The sequence below is a fragment of the Periophthalmus magnuspinnatus genome, chromosome 3 (genome assembly GCF_009829125.3).
Source record: "Periophthalmus magnuspinnatus isolate fPerMag1 chromosome 3, fPerMag1.2.pri, whole genome shotgun sequence".
Lineage (NCBI taxonomy): Eukaryota > Metazoa > Chordata > Actinopteri > Gobiiformes > Gobiidae > Periophthalmus > Periophthalmus magnuspinnatus.
This window is the reverse complement of record NC_047128.1, coordinates 4787816-4803207: the sequence shown is the minus strand read 5'-3', so window position 1 is coordinate 4803207 and position 15392 is coordinate 4787816. Positions and strand designations below refer to the sequence as shown.

Below are 15392 nucleotides of genomic sequence, written 5' to 3'. Positions count from 1 at the left end.
TACTAAAGAATATATTGAAATAAACATGGCACAAATATAAAAGTGCAGTGTATGAGACAAAACAGCAGAGGGCATCATAACACAACCCCCTCATCTGTTGAAGATGAAACATGTTATAAGTAAAAACACAGCTTATCTATATTTATATATCGATTCAGGTATTTTGAATCTGATTTTGATTGAACTTTCTTTCAAATCTGGAAAACGGAAACGTGACCTTTGACCCTGACCCTGTGTCTTGGATTGAAATGTCTAATTTTGTCTAAACTTTACCTAAATATGGAGCCGTTTTTCAACCCACCGATTCGCAAATAAAGACACCAGTTTGTCATTTATTTTATTAAGAAATACAAAACTAAAAAGTAAGTTATATAACATATATTTTAGTTTTTTTGGTAAAAGATTTGGTAGATGCTACATTTGTATAAGCTAACTGTAAGCTAATGTTTTTACTTTAGACATGCATTGAGTGTTGTAAAGCAGCGTTATGTTTTTTTTGCGTTTAAATCAGTTTAACGTATTTTTTTTATTTCCATGTGATGGATCTGGGTTGTATTGAATGCAGTCTCCTGAAACAGCTCAAATTTTTCCGTGAAATTGAACATTTGGTGGGAGTCGACATCAATGGAGCAAAAGTCAAAGAAAAAAGGTGGTCATAAATTATTTTATTTTAGCAGACACCCTAGATAACTGCCAAGATAAATATATATACAAAAAAAAAAAGGAAAAGAAAAGTCATTTACAGTAGTTAATCCACAAGATATAGGCTTAACAGAAAATGCAGTGACGGGAAGAATACTTCTAAGGTTTAAAGGTTTAGGTTAAGGTTTAAAGTAGTTTTACTTTCATTATGGATTTACTATGACTAATTATGTGCAGTTTCAAATCTAAATTGTGTGATCAAGCACTGCAATGTATTCCTTTGATTTCAGGAAAATAACTATTTTCTGAACACCAACAAATGAAACTAACTGTACCAGAATACAATACAGTTACAAAAAAAAGTATTCTGACTACTACTGCCACTGATAGTTCCCATGAAGTAGGATAGTCCCAGTGAACAGTTTTTAAAAAATTTACAATATTGTAAAAAAAAAAAAAAAAACATGCTGCAAAAAATACATAAATAAAAGAATAACTGTAGTACTTGGTATGGATAACTAGTCATAGGAGTAAATTATTTGACCCCTCAGAGTCAAATAATTTACTTCTACTACTTCATAGTTGTGTTTGATCTAAATACAACTATGATTATCGATTAATCGTTGCAGCTCTAGTTCCAACTTTCATTTACTGAACGATAAGTGAAAAACTGCCTCCTTGTTGTTTCCTTAGGCATGCTCTGGACCTTCTGTCCACAGGCTACCTGCGGCCTGGCTTTGAGCAGCTGTGTGTGGAGCTGTACTAGGGGTCTGTGACTGAACCAGACGCCCGCCTCTAAGTGTTCCACCTGGCCTTCAGTGTAGAGCTGTGAGCCACATGAGGGCGCCAGAAACACAAACATAAGGAAGGAAGGCGTTAGTTACACAGTACTGCAGCAGTACTCTCCCAAACTACTTTTTCCCCAGGATAAAGTATCAGCAAATAGCCAAATACTAAACTAGGCTTTAAAGCTGCACTATGTAACATTCTGGAAGAGTGTTTACTACCTGTTACAATTTATTTATCATCTAATTTTTACTGTCTCGAAAACATGAAAAAAGAGGGCTACTTCATTTTAAACGGTTTGCAGTGGTCCAAAGTTATTCCTCACTTACCTTATGCATTCCAAGCATCCTAATTATTCACAGCAATGAGTTTATAATTGCTTTTCACAATTTTCAGAGACCAGTGTGGATTCAGCATGCTAACACAATCCGCCATTATTTTCCTGGTTTGCAGACAATAAAAACACCTTGTAATTATATGCTTACTAGTTTTGACTCCAAGAGCTACTTTTCCAATATATCTGTACCAGGGTAAAACAAATGTTTTTACATGAAAAAAATGTAGTACAGCCCCTTTTAATTTATGATTTGACCCTTGTGTTTGTTCTTCCGTCAGTATCGAGCACTTGCTTCTTTGCGATGTGGAACACTTCTCAGAGGTCCTGTTTGGATACATGGCCCCTGTACATGTCATCATCAGCGCCCCAAACTCTGAGTTCAACCCTCTGTTCCCTGGGCTCACTGGCTTCAGGCACCCAGACCACAAGTTCGAGTGGACCAGGGCGCAGCTCCAGTCCTGGTGAGAGCCATCATAATTAGGCATGTCATAAACAAAAAATTGACTGAAACACATTAGTAAGTTTATGTTGAGTATGAGCAGTGTCGTCACGATACTAAAATTTCAAACTTGATTTCGATACTAAGGATTAGACTCAATACCCAATACTGAGTCCGATACCATGACGATAATAAAAACTCTTTAGACAAAAGAATGTGATTTTCCCATGTGGCCTTTTACCTGTGTAATCCCTGTCATCCAGGTAGATTCCATAGTCATTCATGAGCGTATACTAGTCTATGTGTCTTATACTTGTATATAAAGCTTTTCAGGAAAGGCTCATTACTGTCCTGTGAATGTGTCTTTTTATTATCGATACCTGCTCAAATGAGTATCTAGTTTCGATTTTATTTTATTTACTTTATTTAACCTTTATTTAACCAGGAAAGTCCCATTGAGATTAAAAACTTGTTTTTCAAGGGAGTCCTGGCCAAGTGCCAGCAGCAAATAAAAAATATATTTACATAATTACAAAGAGACAAGATAACAGGAAAAGACAAACCGATTATGAAAAACAAGTGCATGTTATGGAGTCAGCCTCGAGACCTCTCAGTTTAGATTTAGTTTTTGATACTAGTTTTAGTATCAATTAGTATGTTATTTTTGGTACTTTTGACAACCCCAATAATGAGGTTATAGAAGTTATTAATTCAAGCCATGCAGCTCAAATCTTAGTAGTAGTGTCAGCTGACAGTAGTACAGAAAAAAATTACAAAACGTTCCCCACTAGTAGAAAAAGTGCCCACGAAAACTTTTGACTCCATCCATCCATTTTCTTCTGCTTATCCAGGGCCGGGTCGCAGGGGCAGCAGTCTAAGCAGGGACTCCCAGACTTCCCTCACCCCGGACACATCCTCCAGCTCCTCCGGTGGGATCCCAAGGCGTTCCCAGGCCAGCCGAGAGACATAGTCCCTCCAGTGTGTCCTGGATCTTCCCCGCGGTCTCCTCCCGGTGGGACATGCCCAGAACACCTCCCTAGGGAGGTGTCCAGGAGGCATCCTGAGCAGATGCCCGAGCCACCTCAACTGGTTCCTCTCGACGTGTAGGAGCAGCGGCTCCACTCTGAGCGCCTCCCGTGTGACCGAGCTCCTCACCCTATCCCTACGGGTGCGCCCGGCCACCCTACGGAGGAAACCCGTTTCGGCCACTTATATCTGCGATCTTGTCCTTTCGGTCATTACCCAGAGCTCATGACCATAGGTGAGGGTAGGTTCCCTCACTCGTGAACAAGACACGAACAAGATACTTGAACTCCTCCACTTGAGGCAAAGACTCACCACCCACCCGGAGAGGGCAAGCCACCTTTTTCCGGTCAAGAACCATGGCCTCGGATTTGGAGGGGCTGATTCTCATCCCATCCGCTTCACACTTGGCTGCAAACCGCCCCAGTGCCTGCTGCAGCCCCCGGCTGCGCCTAGAAATTCTGTCCATAAATATAATGAACAGAACAAGATGATGACAAAGGGCAGCCCTGGCGGAGTCCAACATGCACTGGGAACAGGTCTGACTTACTGCCGGCAATGCGAACACAGCTCCTGCTCCGGTCATACAGGGACAGCCCTTAGCAAAGAGCCCCGGACCCCATACTCCCGGAGCACCCCCCAGAGGACACCAGAGGGACACGGTCAAATGCCTTCTCAAGATCCACAAAACACATGTGGACTGGTTGGGCAAACTCCCATGAACCCTCAAGGACCCGATCGAGAATATAGAGCTGGTCCAGTGTTCCGCGACCGGGACGAAAACCACACTGCTCCTCCTGAATTCGAGGTTCGACTATCGGCCGGATTCTCCTCTCCAGTACCCTGGAATAGACCAAAAAAAAGGTGAATAGATGAAGTAGATGACTCCCAAAATGTATTGTCTTGACTTGGCTGTAATTGCACTGGTGAGGAGAAAGACATATTTTGCTTTTGTCTGCTGTATAATAATCTATGACACTTTCGGACTACATTACTTTACATTACTTTGTGTTTTGAATAGTAGAGGTCCCGAGCGTGGAAAAAGAGGGAATGAGACTACCCGTGGAGGGTGAGGAGATTTTTTTTATATGTGTATGTGTGGATATATATATATATATATATATATATATATATATATATATATATATATATATATATATATATATATATGAGTGAGAGAGAGAGAGAGAGATTTACATACACATACATACATACATACACACACGTACACATACAGACAACCCCAATTCCAATGAAGTTGGGAAACTTAAAAACAATACAGAATACAATGATTTGCAAATCATTTTCAACCTATATTAAACTGAATAAACTACAAAGACATGATATTTAATGTTCAAACTAATAAACGTTATTGTTTTTATGCAAATATTCACTCATTTTCAATTATGTGAACTTGTTGGGTGCGTTCACTTATTTTGTCAGAAAATGTCAAATTTATGGTATATAACTACTGCCTTTTTAGTGTGATGATAATCTTTATATTTTTGTAGTCATTATCCATGCATTTTAACTCACAAAAGATTTATGTAAAGTGAATTATGCCTTTCAGACAAAGTGCTTCTCCTCCGACGCACCTGTCGCCCAGTCAGGTGTGCAGAGTCTACACAGAAAAGATAATTTTGGAACCAATTACATGTAGCATAGTCAAATCCAATATGTTTCAGATGCTTCAGGAGGACTCCATGATCCACTGAATCAAAAGCTTTAGTTAAATCAATAAACAAAGCTACACAGTCTTGTTTAACATCAAGGGCTGAGAAAATGTCATTTAAAACTTTTGTGGTTGCAGTGACAGTACTATGCCCTTTTCTGAAACCCGACTGATAAGACTTCAAAATTGAACAATTATTTAAATAACCTGTAACTTGATTTGAAACTAACTTTTCTAAAAATTTGAATGATGAATAAAATATGTAGAAGAGGTTGAATTAAATATGGGGCAGCTGGTAACAGAAGTTTTGGATCAAGATCATCAGCTCCCTTGGACTTCTTTGGGTCTATGGAGTGGAGAGCATTTAAGACCTGCATGTAAGTGAAAGGTCTTAAAGAAAAAATGTGATGCCCATGGTTCAGACTCAACATAATCAAGATCATAAGGACCACCATTAGTATCCAAAACGTCACATTCAGAGATAAAATGCCTATTGAAAGCATCACAAAGAATCTAATAAACTATCAGTTAATAATGTATGAATACTAGATTCTGAGAGGGATCTGACTGTCCTCCAAAACTTTGTCAGATTTCCATGACTCTCTATCAACGCAGACATAATCGATAAATAGTTTATTAAGAATGCCTTAGTATCTACTTAATTAATAGCCTAACCCATTATGGTTAGTTAAGTGAATTAAGTCTGTTCATGCTTTACTAAGGCTTAGGTGTTAGGTTAAGGTGTATTCATAGACTGTAAATAAATGGACATAGATAATCATCATGGGCACGCTTTCGGCTCCATCGACTGTCTCCAATTCACTTTATATTGATAAACTGTGGCCCCTCTCTCTGTAACTGTTGTAGTGAACGCCATCATTTTGGTTTTAAAATATTTGTATTAACCTGCTCTACATGATGCTGGGTCACGGTCCTTTTTATTTCGCTATTATGTCATAAATCAAAATATCAACATCAGTAACAGATGAATCAGGCACCTTCTTTTCTACTAATGTTAGCGACAGGTTTGATTGACAGCATTGCTAAGCGCCTCGACAAGCTTCATTTGGATGGAACGTTTTGACGTCATACTCCACTTTATACAGCCTATGGGTGTATTATAAAGTCGACCTACTAGCCTCTGTATATACAATAATATTGCTCTGTTTCTGAGCCGTACTTTGTTGCTCTAGCCTCAGCGGCCTGTCTCCGTTTTTGGGGGATGATGATAATGAGACGCTGAACAACATCCTGGCGTGTCAGTGGAACTTTGAAGAAGAGGAATTCACGGACGTGTCGGACGAAGCCAAAGACTTCATCACACGTCTGCTGGTCAAGAGCAAGAGCTGGAGGATGAGTGCCACCGAGTCCCTCAAGCACCCCTGGCTGTCAGACCAGGAACTGCACTACAAACTAGACCAGAAGGTAGCCCACTAGATTCAATTCAATTACTTTGCAGTGAGTGGGGGTGTTCTGCATGTATGTCTACAGCGGAATGTTCAGCAGTTACCATGGTTACACAATGCAAACATTACCAAACACAGCAAAAAACATTTTACGATAGTCTGAAAAAATACAAAACGGATTTAAAGAACACATTTTCAGGAGCTTGTGATCAATCCTATTTATGTGTTTGATTTTCAATAAAAAGGTGAGAGTGACTAACTAAAAAACTATTGGCTAATCCTAGCTAGCTTGTGGTTGTAATTTTATGTGTGAGAGACTTGTTTAGCAGCACAAATCAGCTCACCTGCTATAGTTGCAACTAAGATTGGGTTCACGACAGAGACAAGACGAGAATCAGACAGAGAATTTGATAGAAGCCTGAAACTGTCCCGTGTGCACTGATAATTAAAGAGTGTAGGTCTACCTGAAATCTGGCATCTTTAAGATGGGCCTATGCATGCAAAAATATAAGCATATTAATGCTCTATAAGACTTGGAGTTCAGGGAAAATTATTATTATAGGGTAAAAATTGGTTTGGGGATGTCAAAGCTTAACAGTGTAGTGTTAAGACAGCAAGCATGTAAATATTGTTTTTCTTTTCATTCTGACAGAAAAATAAGTGCCACTCAACACATGCACCTCCACCAGAGAGCTAGAAAGGTGAGTTTACAGAATCAATCAAATGTTTAGTTTATACAGTTGCCTTACATTTGACTTTTGTTCTTGTGTGTAACTTACTAGCTTCTCCAGGTCCATGTTTTTTCTGTCCAGAACCATAATGAAGACCTCTGCATGTTTTTCCACAACCTGGGCCCCGGAGCCTACCACTGGACCAACGCTGCTTTACCTGTGATGCTGTTTGGCAAATGGAAACTACTCTCTGCTTTGCTATCTTATGTTCAGCTCTGTGGTTTTGGCCTGCGGCACAAAAGTCATTATTAGAACATTATTTCTGTCCTGACGAGAGTACAAACCTTTGGCTCAGTGAATGTTGCATTTTAGAGTCTCATTACTGGAGCTTGGTCAGTTACTAGGGATGCACCGATCCAGCATTTTCGTATACCGATACCGATTTCAATATTATAGGTTTAAGTATATGCCAATCCCAGATATCAACTGATACCAGTGCAGAGTCAGAAAATGGCATTTATTTCCTTTATACAATAATAAAATAAAACAGAACTAATCCACATAATCCACAATGGAGCTGTTATTTATCACTCAAATAACCACAGAACAGCTTTGTTAAATAAAAGTTCAAACATTCTGAGACTTTCTGGGACAACTATGGCAAATAGTCTTTTGACATAGTTTTATATGTCCAACCAGGATATATTTGGAAGCTGATATCCAAATTTTTCAGGATCGATCACAGACTGTATATATAAATTGACATAGCTAACCTGCTAGCCAGCACGTTCCAAATAGAAAGTGCACATGGGCGCACCAATTCTCTTTATATTAAACACTGTCACCCCTCTCTCCATAACTGCTGCTGTCAGGCTCCTCAATTTGGTCTTAATATGTTCGTATTAACCCACTCTACATGGTCCTAGTATTTTTATTTTGCTATTGTGTTTGTAAATCAAAATATGAACATTAATAACAGTCGCCTTCTTTCCTGGAGATCGCTCCCGCTGGCTTTAGCAACAGGTTGGATTGACAGCGTTCCTAAGCGCCCGCTCCCTGCTAAACCAGCAGTGTGGTTGGAAAGGGGCACTACCTTCAACAGCCTCATTCTCAGTTGACTCTTTGGTTGCTATGATACTCGCGGTCCAAATTGACCCCAATAACTGCTCTAGCCTCGATGAGCTTCATTTGACTGGAGCCGAACACTGTGGGTGACATCACACTCACTCAGTTCACTTCTTTATACAGTCTAATATCGACACCTGTATCTGACACCAGTATCGTATCGGTGCATCCCTGTGACTTACCTGATACAGTGAACATAAATTTATGGCTAAAGTAATTATTTGCCCCATACTGACTCCAACTCATTCATTGCATTTATTGCACTTTTTGACTTCACCCTCAAATAAGTTTAAGTTGAGATAATTTTGTGAATCATCTTTCTTGATTTCTTTCTTTCTTGTCAAGTCTTATAAATTGTTATTGTGTTTTCAATAGAAATGTTTTAGTATTAATTTATTTGTATATATCACTTCACACACAGCTCTCGTTCCCTGCAGAATGAGGCCATTGTATTTGTAGACACTGACCTCTTTAGCATCACTCACCTTGTTCTCTCAGACAATAGGCGCTGATGGATCCTGGAGTCATATCTCATGCCTAAGTCACCTTTAAATCTTTTGTCATGCGGTTAATAGAGCCAATAGTAATGTTAATATAAATTGTAACTAAGGCCTTCCCACATCCACTTTTACAACAGATCCACCATAGACTATTGGCCCATTACTCTCCACTGTCACCATGCTGTGTGCTTTGGCTATTTGGAGTAGCGATCTCACCTTCCATGAAGGCATACTGAACAACATAGTACTACCTACCAATGATTCATTTCTTTCTTATTGCAGCAGATTCAGATGTTCATCTATTTACTCTTGTCACCAGGCTGTACTTGAATTACAAAGCTTGGTACAGAGCGATTTCACACGTAAGCACAGATCTTACTTAGGGTGGCCAGATTTTCAAAATTCAAAAAAGGGACACATCCAGGTTGGGCTGGTTGGTCTGAATAAAATTGTGAAAAGAGAGAGTAACATTCTCCATTCTTGATTTATTTATGGGTCAGTCATAATCTGAAGGACTTCTGTCAAACCATTATTTTGCCTTATGTTCATTTTGCTCAGTTTGCACAGCAAATGACAATCCTTTACTTTTGGCGAATATCAAACTGGTCAAAAATGGGGACGCCTGGAACATTTCTGGTGTCAAACTGGGACAAATCGATGGTTTTGGATAAATCTGCTGGGACAGGGGACACAGGGCTCAAAACTGGGACTGCCCTGGGTAAATAGGGATGTCTGGTCACCCTAATCTTACTGTATGTGTTTAGAGCAGAGTTTAAACCCCCGGAGTGAACATCAGGACAGACACATCACTTCTCTGTGCGGAAGACATGTTTTTGGTTCAAAAGTGAAAAAGCTTTGTGATTGACATTTCTTGATGAATTTATGTAACTTTTTCAGTTTTCTTTTGAAATGACACAAATAATTGTAGAATATTAAAATAAAAGTACACTACAAATATGTTTCAGTGTTGTTGTATTTTGTGCCAATGTAAACTCTCATAATAAGTGGGGACAAGAGTACTGTTCACTGTGAAGATGCTTAATAAACAAGGCCTAATTTGTGTTTCATTATTTTGTTTACATTTGGGAGTAGACTTATACATCCAAGGGACGATCTGGCACATTTTGAAAGAGTGTAATTCTGTAGGCCTATGTGTTTGTGCCGCCTCCCTCAGTTCAAGACATTCCAAAAGTGCTCCTTAAACTACTGATTTAAGCCTGGTATAATTAGCTGTAGCACTGCATTGGGATTTTGAAGAGCCCCTTAAAAACCAGATGATTCATTTCAAGGGATTATTCCTCTTAATAAATAAATGTGAACTTGAGTAGGACAGATAAAAGACCAGGCATGCTCTGGAGCCTCTGTCCACAGGCTACCTGCGGCCTGGCTTTGAGCAGCTGTGTGTGGAGCTGTACTAGGGGTCTGTGACTGAACCAAACGCCCTCTTAAGTGTTCCACCTGGCCTTCAGTGTAGAGCTGTGAGCCACATGAGGGCGCCAGAAGCACAAACATAAGGAAGGAGATGGTCACTCAGTACTGCAGCAGTACTCTCCCAAACCAAAGACTAAATTAGTCATTAAAGCTGCACTATGTAACATTCTGGAAGAGTGTTTGCCACTTTTTCCAATTTTTTTTACATCTTATTTTTACTGTCTTAAAAACTTGAAAAACAGAGCCACTTAATTTTAAATGGTTTGCAGTGGTCCAAAGTCACTCTTCACTTACCTTACGCATTTGAAGCATCCTAATTATTCACAGCTATGAGTTACATAAGCACTTATGGTAATGTTAACAACAACTAGCATGCTAACCGCGCACTTCTTGATTCTCGGACTATAAAACGTTTTATAATTAGATGCAGACAGTACACAGCTGGCTTATTTTGACCTTAAGACCTGCTCATTCAACATATCTGTACTGGGAAAATAAAAATGAAAATCAATGCCTGCTCTTTAAAGACCCTGTACCTTATTTCTACTGTCTTAAAAATGTGAATGTGAAATTGCTGTTTAAATTATTTACAAAGTCTTCCTCACTTTCTGAATGCATTCCCAGTTTTATAACATAAAAAAAATCTAGTACAGCCCCTTTAATTTGTTATTTGACCCTTGTGTTTGTTGTTCTTCTGTCAGGATCGAGCACCTGCTTCCTGACCAATGTGGAACACTTCTCAGAGGTCCTGTTTGGATACATGGCCCCTGTACACGTCATCATCAGCGCCCCCAAACTCTGAGTTCAACCCCAGGCACCCAGACCACAAGTTCGTGGCTCCGGTCCTGGTGAGACACATCATAATTAGGCATGTCACAATAACAAATCTTGAAGTCTGATGTATTGTCGAAGAAAACGCTTAAGACTATCCTAAATGTACAATATTGTCAAAATCATGAGCTTCAATAAACAAAAAGCAGAATAAAAAAACGTTAATAAGTTTGTGTTGATAATGAGCAGTGTTGTCACAATACTAAAATTTCAAACTTGATTTCGATACTTTGGAAGGTGAAGGCATCAGTGGTGCCCGTGTTCATTGGAGCACTCAGGGCAGTGACCCTGAAACTGGAGGAGTGGCTACAGCAGATCCCAGGAAAAACATCAGTCATCTCAATCCAGAAAAGTGCAGTACAGTACTAGGAACAGCAAAGATACTGTGCAAAACCCTGCATGGAAAAGAGGGGATGAGACCACCAGAGAGTGAGGATGAGATTTTTTTTTTTTTCTATATGCAAAATGTCCTGCCCCACTACAGAGATATTGTTTAAGCAGCCCTTGCATCTAATTATGAAAGCCTAACTTTACTAACAGAGCTTCGGACAGAGCAGTCTCCAGTTAGCATCACCACCCCAGGGAATGTTGATGATATAAGCTGCAAAGTATCACTATATGTGCGTGCGTGGGTGTGCAGGTAGTGTGTGGCGGTGCCCCACTTCCTGCTCTCGGCTTTCTCTTCTCGGGTTGGGGCTCTCAGTGGGAGCCTGTCAAAACTTCGCCCCTTCTTACTGGACGAACCAATGGTCAAACTGAGCCAGGACGGGTCTGGTCTGCTCCTCCAAACAGGCACAGAGGCTTTTGTTGTATTGAGCTCAGTCACACGGGGGAGCAGTGGCGTGATCTTGCCCTGTTGGTCATTTTGGTCGCCCTCATCATGAGCACCCATTAAGGAAATATGACTCTTGGCATGTACAATAATTTACATTTTACTTTTTTAGTCATTGTTCAGTTAACTCTCTCTCTCTTTATCATTTTTGGAAAGAAATAGCCAGTGTTCACCTAATGGGCCAGGTCAACTTTTGTGTGACATAAAACTTGTGCGATAATGTGAACGTTTCCTTCCAGATGAAGAGGTATATGAGGGACATCTGGAGTACAGTGGTTACACAGAAGTGGAAGACAAATCAGATCTGAGTAAAACTGATAATAGTGAAGGAGGTGGAAGAAATGTGGACAAAATATTGTCACTAAATGTGAATCTAAAGTTTATTGTAAGTATTTAAATAAACTTTAAATCAATTGCATGTTCATTTTTTATGTAAAAAAATTTACACAAGTGTCCATGCCTGTATATACCTAGTATACCTACCAAGAGTACCTAAAATACCCAGAGTACTTGCCAGCGTCTCTGGAGGAGAGCACGTCCATGCCCTGCTGCTTACACTGGCAACACACAGTCACCATGGAGACCAGGGAGTCCAGGATGTTGAGGCCCCTCCAAATAGCACTGCTCCTCTGGACACACTGGGTGCAAGGATTCACTGAACCCTTTAAAAAAAAGTGTTTATGATATAATATTCATACCCTGGATCATAATGAAAAAAATGCTGAAATTTACAACAACACATGTACAAACCAGACATCTAACAATGGCCTAGAATATAACCTACATTTAAGCATACATTAAAACTCAGATAAATGTGCATGAGAGTGATTTTTAAAAGTTTATTAAAAGATGTCCAAAAGCATGTTCTCTTTGGCTGTGTGAACATCTCTCAGGTCTTCACAGAAATCACTCATCTTCTCCAAAGCCCTTGGCCTGCAGTCCCTGGACACATCAGGAGAACAAAAGAAGGGCTGCAATGTGCCACACAGAGAGGCCTACTTCAGTACTGTCACTTCAGGTTCAGGGGAACACTTTGAACACAGCCCATACTTAAGCTTACTACACAGCCTACTGTAAATATGTATATTCAATCTATGATGTCACCAAACTCCACCAGTAATCTCAAATGAAAACTAGTCATATACTTAGTCTATATATATATATATATATATATATATATATATATATATATATATATATATATATATATATATATATATATATATATATATATATATATATAGACTAAGTATACTTACTTATAACAGAGAAACATTATAAGCTGGTACACATTACTCTTGTGTTTACCTGAATGACTTTCCGGTTAATTGGGTAACCATTTCTTTGGACAGTGCCAAACCCAACTAGCTGGAAAAATAATTTAAAAAAGGATCTTCATATTTGTACAGCTTTGTGAAGCCAAAATTTCCCTGTAATCACCAAACTGTGGCCTGTCTCTGTGTGGTAGTCTGTGTGCTGGCCTCTGATCTGCTCCACCCTGCAGCAGAGGGAGCTGGTACAGGTACTGTGTACTGGAGGGAGTTCTCTCACTGCTGACTGATAGGAGGCAGGCCTACGGTACAGTGTGCAGTCATGTGTAATTGGAGCCCACAGTCATCAGAGGCTTTGGAGGACTTTGCACCAAACCACAGAAGTAAGTTCTTACTTTGTGAGTTTTGTTCAATGACAATGGCAATAAATCTTTTTTCTGATTCTGATTTAAACTGTGGCTGGTGCTATGGGACTGAGAAAGCAAGCTGTGAAAGATCTGGGTAAAACAACATTGATACCAGTCTCCGATCTTTACTTATTTTTAAACCAATAGTATTCATAATCATGGTTTCAAACTAAGAACTTTTGAGCACTTAAAAAAGTCATAATTTATTAGGTAAGTTTAGTGAGTTTAGTGTGTAGCTTTCCAGTAGACTCCAGTAGTAGTGGACTACCCACCAGAAAAGTAAATTGTACAAAAAATATTTACATTTATATAATTATTAAAAAAACGGATTCCAAAAATATAATTCAAAAAAAAAAAAAAAAGTTTATTGACAGATTTCTGGACACTCAGGGTGCTCTTCTGATCAGCTCCATCTTGTTCTTCATCTTCTGGAGACACATTTTTTCTCATCAGCTTCATCAGATCACAGGACCACAGCTGACCCCTCCAAACCGGTCACCATGGAAAAACAGAAAGAGACAATGTTAAGACACTGAGTAAACATTCAGAAGCAGATTCAAATGAATTAATATTATTATTTTCTTACGTGTTTTTGAGATCACAGATCACAGGACAACATCTGGCCCCTCCAAACCGGTCGCCATGGAAAAACAGAAAGAGACAGTAATCAGTGTGAAGACAGTAAACAATCAAAATCAGCTTCTATGAAATTATTATTATTTTCTTACGTTTTTCGTCATCAGCTTTATCAGATCACAAGACCACAGCTGGCCTCTCCAAACCGATCGCCATGGAAAAACAGAAAGAGACAATGTTAAGACACTGAGTAAACATTCAGAAGCAGATTCAAAAGAATTATTATTATTATTTTCTTACTTTTTTTGTCAGCTTCAGCAGATCATAGGACCACATCTGGCCCCTCCAAACCGGTCGCCATGGAAAAACAGAAAGAGACAGTAATCAGTGTTAAGACAGTAAACAATCAAAATCAGCTTCTATGAAATTATTATTATTTTCTTACGTTTTTCGTCATCAGCTTCATCAGATCACAGGACCACAGCTGGCCTCTCCAAACCGGTCACCATGGAAAAACAGAAAGAGACAATGTTAAGACACTGAGTAAACATTCAGAAGCAGATTCAAACGAATTATTATTATTATTATTATTTTCTTACTTTTTTGTGTCAACTTCATCAGATCATAAGACCACAGCTGGCCCTCCAAACCGCTCACCATGGAAAAACAGAAACGGAGACACAGTGTTAAGACAGTAAACAATCAAAATCAGCTTCTTTAGAATTAATATTATTATTTTCTTACGTTTTTCGTCATCAGCTTCATCAGATCACAGGACCACAGCTGGCCTCTCCAAACCGATCGCCATGGAAAAACAGAAAGAGACAATGTTAAGACACTGAGTAAACATTCAGAAGCAGATTCAAAAGAATTATTATTATTATTTTCTTACTTTTTTTGTCAGCTTCAGCAGATCATAGGACCACATCTGGCCCCTCCAAACCGGTCGCCATGGAAAAACAGAAAGAGACAGTAATCAGTGTTAAGACAGTAAACAATCAAAATCAGCTTCTATGAAATTATTATTATTTTCTTACGTTTTTCGTCATCAGCTTCATCAGATCACAGGACCACAGCTGGCCCCTCCAAACCGATCGCCATGGAAAAACAGAAAGAGACAATGTTAAGACACTGAGTAAACATTCAGAAGCAGATTCAAACGAATTATTATTATTATTATTTTCTTACTTTTTTGTGTCAACTTCATCAGATCATAAGACCACAGCACGCTCACCATGGAAAAACAGAAACGGAGACACAGTGTTAAGACAGTAAACAATCAAAATCAGTTTCTTTAGAATTAATATTATTATTTTCCTACGTTTTTCGTCATCAGCTTCATCAGATCATAGGACCACAGCTGGCCCTTCCAAACCGGTCGCCATGGAAAAACAGAAAGAGACAGTAATCAGTGTTAAGACAGTAAACAATCAAAATCAGCTT

General features: G+C 39.1%; 1 long non-coding RNA gene and 1 pseudogene across 1 annotated transcript; both read left to right on the top strand.

The window, feature by feature from the left end:
- Window positions 1–279: 279 nt before the first annotated feature.
- Window positions 280–3331, top strand: LOC129457432 (small RNA 2'-O-methyltransferase-like; annotated as a pseudogene).
- A 2761-nt stretch (window positions 3332–6092) lies between these two features.
- LOC129457363 (uncharacterized) lies at window positions 6093–7571 on the top strand. Its single transcript, XR_008649208.1, has 3 exons — window positions 6093–6324; window positions 6958–7006; window positions 7118–7571. It is a non-coding gene; the product is annotated as an uncharacterized LOC129457363 (long non-coding RNA).
- Window positions 7572–15392: the final 7821 nt, after the last annotated feature.